The sequence below is a fragment of the Malaclemys terrapin genome, chromosome 1, assembly GCF_027887155.1.
Source record: "Malaclemys terrapin pileata isolate rMalTer1 chromosome 1, rMalTer1.hap1, whole genome shotgun sequence".
In the NCBI taxonomy this organism is placed as follows: domain Eukaryota; kingdom Metazoa; phylum Chordata; order Testudines; family Emydidae; genus Malaclemys; species Malaclemys terrapin.
In genome coordinates this window covers 163004969-163016040 of record NC_071505.1, presented here as the reverse complement: position 1 = coordinate 163016040, position 11072 = coordinate 163004969, and the positions used below count along the sequence as shown (strand labels likewise).

Here is an 11072-nt window from a genome sequence, read left to right as displayed (position 1 = left end):
GGAGTGTTATGGTAAGACTATCGGTGAACAATAAGCCTTTTGCTACATATTTTGGACTAGGTTTATGCAGAGATGCATAATCTTGACCAATTTGTCCTAATAAGAACTATGTAACCCAATGGAGCTGAACCTACACCAGTTCTGATTTGAGTCCTTAATATAATATAATGACATCAATATGCTTACACAATTTTAAGTGGCAATCGTATATGCCTGTCTAACACACATTACCCATGAAGCATCTGTAACCTGAACTCATGCTTATCAAGCAGCGATTGTTCACCAGCATCAAAGCGCGGTTGTTTCTATCTAGTTTATATTAATCCATGCAGAGTTGCATTTCCTGTACACAGAAATTCTTATATTTTACAACTGCTTTCAGGGTGTGATTTTCAAAGCCAACACTCAGCTCCCACTGTTTTCTAATGAAAACTGAGCATACAAATCCCCCTAAACAGCTTTGAAAAATCTCAACTTTAGCATTTCCAGCGCCATTCTTCAATAATATAAACAAGGCCATCTCTAGAACTAGAAAAATAATTGCACCCTTTCAAACACTGTAGCACTGAGAAAGAAAAAAAAAAACTCTCTTGTTCCTAAAGGATGTTTGCAGGCAGGCAGCTAGCGGCATCTGTGCTTGCAGGCATCATGACACTATCTGATCCCGCTCTTTGTAGCTGTTCCTTACCATTGGCAGGAAGTAGTGCATATTGACACTGAAGTGTATTTCAGAGCCAAGCTCCTCAAAACCAGGCTTCAAGCAGGAAAATCCTTTAAAAAAAAAAAAGAAAGAAAGAAAGAAAGAAACATACATTTCTGTTGACAGCACGTACTATCGACTCATTTCGCTGAAAAATCCTGAGCTGCAGTCACGGTAAGACAAAAGCATAAACTGGGAGAGAGAGCTGTAAAGTGGCTGTTTCTTTCATGGAAACTACCTGCTGTCACTCAGGTTGGCAGTGCTTTTTTGGCAGCAGCTGCTCCCTGGGATAAATTGAAGAGATCGTTAAATAGATTTTACCCTCCGATTTCCGTATTTGACATCTCATTGCTAGTGGGTTCTCGTTATGAAAGTTTAGTTTACCCGGACAAGATAGCTTTTTCTTCACACTATTAACCTGATCACTGGCCTGTGACAGAATGGCAGGGGGGAGGGAGAGACAGACAATGAGAAAGGAAGGCAGAGAGTTTGCTGTCTTCCTTCCCCACCTCCTTCTTCCTGAGCTAAGTAATGCCATTCTATACCAGAGATCAACATGAATGTATTTCACACATACATTTTCCTAAACCCAATTACTATGTTTTTAAAAGCTGTCCCTTTTGACATCTTTGATCTCAGAGAAAATAATTCATTGCATTCTGTATAACGTTACTGTGTTGTAGAGGGAAGCTGGCTGAACTGACTGCAAAGGTCACTAGATTAAATGCAGGTAATTCAGTTATGCATTGTTGGCCATAATTTACTCACTGCGGTGGGGGCACTGAAGCTGGAAGGGTTTTACAGCATGAATTAGTGTTCTCTGGTGAAACGAGGGTGCTTTGTGTTGATTAAATTGTAAGAATGTGCACCTGGGCCACATAAAGACCTAATGTTCCTTCAGTACAGGTTGACTGATAACATAATAATGGACATCAATTTCAGCAGTATCTGAAAGCTTAATACATGTAATTGAGAGTTCCATTTTGAAAAAATGCAAACAGAGCAAAATTACAGGATTGGTCTTATTGATGAGTCATTGTTTGTTTGGACATCTACAGAGGGCTAAGCCACCCAAATTTACTATTATTTATTTCCATATGAGTTGTTAGTATGGCTCAGTGATTCAAAGAGAGCTCTGGGTTAGCTGGTGAAAAAATGATTTGGATTGCTAGCTTTTAATTGAAATTAGTTTGGTATAATTTCCTTCTTTCTTGCCAAATTCTATGTTTAGTGCATTTGAGGGGAAGAGTCAATCCAACAACATCAAAGTGAAACTGGTTAAAAATATAAAAATAATACATTAATTAGGAAAATAGCAAGCTTGTTTAGCATCAGCACTTCATTCTGTTATATGCCTGTTGGTGGAGAAATGTGGGGAAAAAAACAAAAACAGCCTGGAACATCATTGGATCCAATCTGTTGGAAGGATAGTGGTAAGAAGATCCTTTCCTTTTCACAAATGAGTGGTTGACATCTGAATTACTATGGGGTCTCCATTGTCAAATACATTGAAGCAAGAGGGGAAAAGCAATACCAACGCCATAGATCTGAGATAAAACCATAGTCAAAACTTATTCTTTTCAGATGTTTTAACTGGAAAATGTAGATTGAAATAAAACCCCATCATCCCAGTTTGGACATTAAAACTTTCCATTTTTGTTGTCGAATAGTTAAATGTGAAATGAAATCCCCCCAAGAGAATGTATCATCTCCTGTATGTAGAGTAGCATAAATGGTACTTACCATCTGGAAGAGAGAAAGCTGCACCATTTGCAAAATGGCCACATTAAGGCTACAACTGTTTCTCTCTACCAAATTTTAAAGACCAGACACAGAAAGGCATGCTGGGAAAAACTCTATAACAGGACAATCCTGCAGTATGGAGAAGTAAGAGAGAGTGAAAAGTCAATGAAACAAGTATTTCTGGGAAAGGAATTGCTTTGCTTTTGTTCCTACTTGCTGTATCTCACTTTACTAGCCTCTGGGGCTTTTGTTGAAAGTTTATAGGTTTGGGGGGGGGGGGTTGCTAGTTCTGTTCTCCATTACACATTTTTTATACCAATATAATTCCTTTGTGTGGAGTTATTCTTGACTTACACCACTATCAATAAAAGCACAATCAGGGCTATTCTTATACACCTGGAAAAAAGTTTAGAGAGTTGTCCCGCTGTTTTCTTCTGTTTCCCTCAGCACCAGCAAGCTTGAGATGCTCCTCCAATGCTGCCCATTGAACTGAAGGCTTGTACATCTTAGGATGCTTCAGAGTACATTGGATGATAACTAGAGAAGCCTCAGTCTGGGTGGGAAGAGTGTGTGAACCTGAAGAAAATTAACACTCACTGAAACTCAGTATCACTTTCTACTGACCTTAACTCAATACATTCATATTCATGAAAACGGTTCACATCCTCTTGGAAATGCAGTAAATAGTACAAAACATGAGCACACTGTAGAAGCTGTGTCTGAGGCAGTCGTTAGTAACACAGCCAGGCCTGTCAAAATGTTAGGAAGTTCCTGAAGAGGACCTGGCTTCCTGGCAGTGAAGAAGTGAATTGGAATCTCATAATAAATAGTCTTGCAGAAGCTGGGAGTAAACACCATACGAAAAAGATACATTGTAGCATTACCTTGCATATCTTTCAGCAACTGAGATTTTAGGTTTCCCAAATCCAGCCAATGACACATACCTAATACACACATTTCACAGGGATATGTAACATGATTTCCAGGCAGAACTGCAAACCCTCCTTCCCTGAGTTCTTAAAAGCTGAAACAAATAGGCCTCAGTTCCTCAAAAAATACAAACCTTAAGGTTTTTAGGTGTCAGGTGTGATGTCAAGAATAATACATTCTTGCCAAGCAAAGGACTTTGGCGTATACTGTGGTTTACATTAGCCTTTTACCTTTAGTGCTGGCCTGAGTAAAACTGATGGTCATTATTTCTTCCAGGTGAGTGAGAATATAAGGTGGAAAAACCTATATAGAATAGAATTGAGGTGGAGACATACTTTAAACAGCAGCTCTCCGAGAGCTTTATATTAAGCTGGAAGCCCTTACCACTTCAAGTCCTGACACATGAGGAGCAGTTCAGTCTGGAGTAAGTTGGTACCGCTCTCATGGAAACTCTGCGCCAAATGCAGCAGTAACATAAACAAGAGTGTAAGTTGCACACTGGATGTGAATTTGATCAGAAAACTTATGTAAAAAGAAAACCAGGGTAAACTGCTCAGATACATTGGTTTGTGAAACCAGCTCAGAGGCAAAATGCGGGGCAAGAAGTTATTCACTGGACAGGAAGATTGTTGCGCTTAAGCTGTACAATGCCCACAGAGACACACTAAATGACTATTTATTAGGTATCATATTTTGCCTCCCTTCCTCTCACTACACATGCAGTTCCATTGGGACTATTATTAGAGTAAGTTACTATTCAATATAAATAAATGTGGTTCTAAGCTTATAGGAAGTTACTTTAATGTGTTAAATTTATTTTTTAAATATATTATGTACAAGATGGGAGCAATTCTATAAATAAAGTTAATTGTTATTACTAATTACATGAGAGAAACATGAGAGATGTTTCCTGTAATGCAAAAAATTGGGAAGGGACTTAGCCATTGTTTAATGTACCATGGAATCACTTCTGCTTGTTTGTGGTATAGCACCAAAAAGTACAAAAGAAACAGATCCTCTGGTTCATAAGCACAGTCCTGTTTTATATAGAGGAAACTATGAATGCAAGCTGATGCATAGCTCATAATACACAGCCCAGATGTGCGTACAATCAGAGAAAAGAGTGAAAGAACACTTGGAAGGAGCATTCTTTGTCAAAGTACAGTTCAGTGAATCTCATATCAAGGTGGAACACTGAATGATGAGCATATACACAGTATGTGGATATGGAGAAGGCAGAGGTAATGAACAAGACTGGAAAAATCTATTTTGCAACATCAGTAAGGTGAAATCTTGGGCAACTGAATGGGGATCACTCTCTCCAGGTTGTACGTCTCAGAAGTGAGAAGATCCTCTGCTGTAAAGGGGGAAAATAGGACATGGTGAATTGTCTTACTCAATATTTAATAGCTGTGTGTGTAACTGTGTCCAGGAGAACAGACAGGAATTCCCTACCACCATCATTAACTTCCTTTCAAATGTCAAACTGTGCCTAATAGTTACAAATAAGCACAAGTATTTAAATCTTATATACAATTCCTTCATATAGCTCTGTGCAGTACTTGTGTTAGACATAGGACCTCAACCTGGTGGCTAATTATCAAAAGCTTATATTCAGAATAAATTTGCATATTTTAGCATTTAACAACATGAAAAGAAATCTTATTAAAATATTCCAGAAAAATGTGTCCATTCAAGCCAATGATAACCTAATAAGTCAAGACTCACCCCGAACACATACACGAATCCCTGTTATTACGGAGATACGGTCTATGATCGTTTACAAAGGTGAGCATAGAGGTTATATCTCTGACAGTTCCAGATTGCTTTGTCTAAATTAATACCAACTCCGAATAAAAGGTATCTAATACACTGGTGTCCCTGGGGTCTCTTCTCATATCTCATGTTTATGGACGTGACATAAATGCCCCTGTATGCATCAGCTGAGATCAGTGGACATCTCTCTATCTCATCTTTTAATATCCATCAACATTATCTCCTATGATTACACTAAGATCATGTCAAAATAGAGCAAAGCCAGAGAAAGCATACTGAGATGATCCTACAAACCCTTCTCATATGAGAAATCCGGGGTATTGAATTAATGGGTAAGTGTTGCAGACGTGGACTCAAATTAGTATTTGACAGGGCCTTATTGGTTTCTACTTAGCTTTTCCTTTTTGCTGCACAGCACGTAATGTATTTACATTGCTCATGAAAAAGAAAGAACATTTGGTAAAATAATTATACAACACTGATTAGCCACAGAGAGGACGGTTGGCCTTGTAGTTAAGACTATCTGGGTTCAATTCTGGGTTCTACCAAAGATTTCCTGTGATACCTTGGTCAAGATACATCTTCTCTCTTAGATGCATCTTAGACCTGCATCTTTAACCTAAGGATTCTACTATTACTGCCTCTTTACCTATTTGCCCATTTAGGCTGTAAGCTCTTTGGGGCAGGAACTATCATCATCGCTTACTATAAATTTGTACGGGGCCTGCCAAAGTCGTCCCTGATCTCTGGGAAGGGGAATACAAATCTTCAGTTTGTATAACTGTGACATTTTGGGGATCACCCTGACTAGTATGGGGTTCTGTCACTGCCTGCCTTGTACTGTGTGTGCCTTAATGGGATGCTGCTATGGCTCAGAATCTTGACCCCAGCAGCCAGCCCACAAGCATGAAGGTCTCACCCTAGCTTCCACCAGCCTCGCTACTCCTTGCAGCGTGACCCCAATAGCTCTTCCAGTCCAGAGTCTCACCAAATCCATCTACCCCAAGCTCTGAACTACCCAATATTTGGTCCTTTCCCCTTTGGTTCCTCACCCCCGAAGGTATGACACCAGCCCCCACTTATCACCTCACTTTGGGACACACGTACTCCAGATTGTTTATTTTTATCCCCAAATCGGGGTCTGTTGTGCAAACTAACATCTTATTTGATAGAAAAATGACAGATTCAAAGATGAAACAGTAAAGGAAGCAAACATATACAAGTTATACAGAAAATAAACAAAGACACAACTTCAGGCTTTACACTTCTACATCAGATAAATTATCCTTTCCAGTAAAAATTACCTATTGCCCTTGAACAGTTTCCCAGATTATCCCCTGCCATAGAGGGAATCCAGCATTCATAGACAGTCCCCCTCCTTTGAGGCTGTCCCTCAGATCTGGATGAAGACTTCAGTTTCAAGCCTCCTTTTAAAAAGGGCTTTTTTCCCTTTCTTTATCTATCTCCTAGCATGGTGACTCCCGGTTATTTACGGTGGAGAAATTCTAATTGGGATATCTCAAGGTTTTCCCATTAACCCTAATGGCCCATCATGTGCCTTTTCCTAGGTTGTACAATGCTAGGTGATTGGACCTAGTCTTTTCTGGTTGGCTAGGCAGCTTCTCCCTGCCTGGCTGTCCACAGCCTGCTGTGAGATGAAGCAGGAGCAGCAGAAGCTCTCAAAGTGGGGGGACCACAGATGCCCCAACCGTGGCCCTGCCCCTGCACTGCCCCACCTCTTCCCCCGAGACCCTGTCCCCCACTCGGTCCTGTCTGCCTCCTCACCCCAATCGCTCACCCTTGCAGCTGGTAAAAGATGGGAGGGACCATGATCTCTGCCCCGCCAGTTCCAGCGCTCCTGCATGGAGGTAAAGCTTTATAAACCCTATTCTCTATATACATTTATTCAAAACCACAGCCTGTTTACCTAGATCATAATGATTAAGTTTTGAATGTTACAATCTTTCATAAAAGACCTTACTCAACATATTTTTATCCACAACAACATTGTATACAATCAGTTCATTCAATAGCTTATTCTTGGGGGTGGGGAGGGGAGTCAGACCCCCTGTTCTGCCATTGTGGTTTCTGGACCCTGACTGTCACAGTAACTCATAACTCTTGACTCTATAGATTGATCTTAACTGGAGTCAAATGCTATCATATTTTTGCTGCCAGGGAGGTGCTCTGTTGGAGGGGCTGTGGGGAAAGGGTGGCAGTTGCATCCAGGAATTAGACAGTTATGGGAGGAAATTAAAGAGTTTCATCTTATGACCAAATGCGAGCATCCTAGAGATCCCCTGACCTCCTTACTTAATGCTCCATTAAAGGATCTTCCTTTTAAACAGAACAAATTAATTTCTTTGTCATTGTCTGCAGCAAGACACTGTACAGTATTGCACATTACCAGAAAAATGTGACTCCTCCTCCTCTGTAATTGTGGTATAATAAAATATGGACTGTTGTATTGCAAAAAGCTTTCAAACCAAGTATGTACACAAGATAAGCACCAAAAAGGGGATAGGTGTTTCGAAATTTGGTCATTCTTTTTAGCATACTCAAAGGAGGAGGGCTCTCCTGGCTAAAGATTCTGGCTTGCAGGTTGATTCTTCGTACATTACTACAGGTTAATATTCAATGTAGCATGTTGACATTTTATTGTAATTTTGCCTTAATAGAGTTTCAAATAAGGCCCTGAGCTTGATTGGGGCCTGAAGGTAGTGCTGTAATACAAATAAGTAATAATAAACATTTTTTTAAAATTTTTAATTATTTTAGAAAGGTGGGTAAACATTATCCCCATTTGACATGATTTCACCCTAAAATGGTTAAAATTTGATAGAGATTTTAAAAATGAGTCACAGTGAAAATAAACCAGAATAACCATTCTAAGTTTCTGCCAATGAGCATACATCATGCCCCTCAAGACCTTTGCTACTCTTCTTGTCAGGAGTTTGTCTTCAGCAGTGTTAATTATTTGTGTTCTATTGCTTGATAGCTTTATGATGTGGACAAATGTCCATTTAAACCTAAGATGAGCTTATCAAACTAATTTCAATTGTGACCTATGCTAGTTATTAAACCTAGGTCTCTGAAAATGTATTAATCAATTGTCCCACACAACGACCCCTTAAGCACTATCAAATAATATTGAAGTGTTAAATCAATTTTGTCATCTATGCATACAAAATAATTAATTATTTTTTATGGGGGAGAGGAGAACCAAACATTTATTGTTCCTGAAGCTTCTGTTTATAAATTCAGCCTGTGTTAAACATACATTTCAGTGACGCATAACGTAGATGGGGGTTTGGTCAGGCAATAAAAATACCTTACAACCTGTAAAGTATTAGCCCTTATATAGACAGGAAAGATTTTTCAGTATGGTGTGTATTGAAACCACATAGCTATACTGACATAACTCAACATGTGGACACTCTTATTCTGATATAAGTGTGTCTTTATTCCACGTAATTTAAGTTGCTTGGGAAGGGGCTTACGGTAAACCAAAAAAAGCCACTCTCATGGTTTGTCTTCATTTACAGCACTGCAGTGAAGAGCTTTTCCTGTTGGTGTAGTTAATCCACTTCCCAGAGAGACGGTAGTTTTGTTCATCGGCGCTGACTACGTGGGTGCTCTGGGGCTGGAGCACCCACGAGAAAAAAAGATGGTGGGTACTCAGCAACCACCAGCAGCCCCTCACCAACTCCTCTCTGTCCCCCCAGCACCTCCGGTGGGCCCCGCTGATCAGCACCTCTCCCTCCCTCCCAGTGCCTACTGCCTGCAGCGGATCAACTGTTTCGCGGTGTCAGGAGGCACTGGGGGCCAGGGGGCAGAACTGGGCGGGGAAGAGGCGGGGTGGGGGCAAGAAGAGGTGCGACAGGGGTGGGAAGAAGGGCAGGGTAGGGCATTGGGGGAATGGGTGGAGTTGGGGCAGACCACCCCCTGGCAGATTAGAAACTCGGCGCCTATGGTTTTGTTGACAGGAGAAGCTCTCTTGTCAGCATAGCACTGTCTACACTGAAGATTATGTCAGTATAACTGCATCGCTATGGGGAGTGCTCAGCTGGAGGATGGAACCGGCAGATGAAGGTCCTTATGCTTCAGTTCTGAGTCTCCAATGGAACCAGCAGATCCTTCTTCCTACCCGCTTTATCCACCAGCCTAATTTTTTTTTTTTTTGCTGAGCTGGTTTCTTAGGGTCCACGCATAAGGCATGCATCTCGATGGGCATGTGTCTTCTATGGACAGTCCTCGACAGGTATCTGTCCTTACGCCCATGAGAATGTCCCTTGCTCTCCTGGGAAGCCCTGGAGGAAGAGTATTTGGGCTTTGAATCAGCAGGTTCCTGCATGTGCTTGGAGGGGGGCTGCTCATTTGGTGAAGCTGATGTACAAGGGGGTCTCCCTGGCCCAGATCGGAGAGGGGCCTCATAGCCTTCTCCATTAAGCGTTTTTTAATGCAAAACTCATAGACTTAACAAGTTCTCAGTGGAAATGAGCAACAAATGCTGCACTTAGCCAAAATATGTCTCTCACCCAGACAGTAGAGGCAGGTCCTTCACTGACGGGAAAGGATCTAGCACAAGAGATGTAGTTTCTGAAGCCCGGGACTTGGTATAATCCGTGATCATGAAGGAGGAGTTCCCAGTCAGGGAAACAAACTGCACTAACTCTAGTAAAATAACTGTCCCAAGCTAAAAATAACAACTATTTACAATTTTATTTACAAGTATTCTGAAAGGCTAAAGGAGATGACACTAGATTCTGACTCAGACCATGGGGCAGTAAAAAGGAACTGAGGGGGCATCAACCTGCACTGCCTCTTACGCCCTTGCTCAGGAACACAAGGAGATGTACTGCACATGTGCAGCCCAACAAACACTGCCTGTTACAGTCTCTGGACTCCGGTGCTTCATGTGCATGCATATCCCCCATGTGTAGAATACACATATGGACCAGCAATTGAAAAAGTCTTCTCTTCCCCATTCTTTTTTTTTTTTGCACAGACCTGTACCTGCTGCTGGCGGGGAGGAGGGTTCAGAGTGAGGACAGTGGCTTCAGCAGATGTTACTGAGCATGCTCAGTACAAGCAAAGTAGCAACTCTGGGTCACCCTCTGCCCTTTTGTATTCCAACTGTGGGGTATATTTCATTCACAAATTGGCTCCTACCTTGTAACTCAGATAGATGTGACTGCATTTTTGTGATTGTGATAGGATTATCTTGATCAGCATTTGTAAAGTACTAATTAAATTAATTGCCCTTTCACCGCCCTCCCCCAAACGTAGTTAAATTCAGAATCGAAGAAGTGGTTAAACCATAAGGCACTGTTGTTCTAAACACTTTGTTAGGAACAAAACAATTAAGAATTGCACTGCTCTGACTGCAGAAAGAAGCCACACGAGTCTATCAATGCATTGTACATGTGCTACAGTATTGGAGAACAATCTCCAACCCAACCACCTTTAAATAAATAAATAAATAAATAAATAAATAAAAAGCCCCATGCCCAACTACTCCAAGTGATCCTACTTTTCCAAGAGTGAAGGACTACAACATAGATGCTGCATGAAATAAATGAGACATTAGGATCTCTATGTGTCATGAAGTCATCACTAGAAGAGCAACATGAAGGAAGTACATGCTGCTGTGCTGATTAGGATTTAGAGCTGTATAAAGCCCAAGAAAGAAAGAGGCTGGGCAAATCATTTTTAGTAAGCCATTTACACCATGTATTCAGCCCTCTTTTCTGTTTGTGATTGTTAACAGATTCTACCCTCTTTCTTAGAGTTGAGTACTAACTTATTGCGTGTGTAAACCCATCAATGCAGTGGAACTACTTACAGTGTGTAAGGTACTACTCAACATGAGCATAAGTGAATGTCAGCCCTGTAGTGATTGGTTTTTATTTAACTGTAGAAA

General features: G+C 40.9%; 1 long non-coding RNA gene across 1 annotated transcript in view; it reads left to right on the top strand.

Moving 5' to 3' along the window:
• Positions 1 to 784: 784 nt before the first annotated feature.
• Positions 785 to 11072, top strand: part of LOC128840384 (uncharacterized) — a 33517-nt gene continuing 23229 nt past the window's right edge. Inside the window, exon 1 of the long non-coding RNA XR_008445642.1 lies at positions 785 to 874. This is a non-coding gene — a long non-coding RNA (uncharacterized LOC128840384). The remainder of the gene's footprint in view (positions 875 to 11072) is intronic.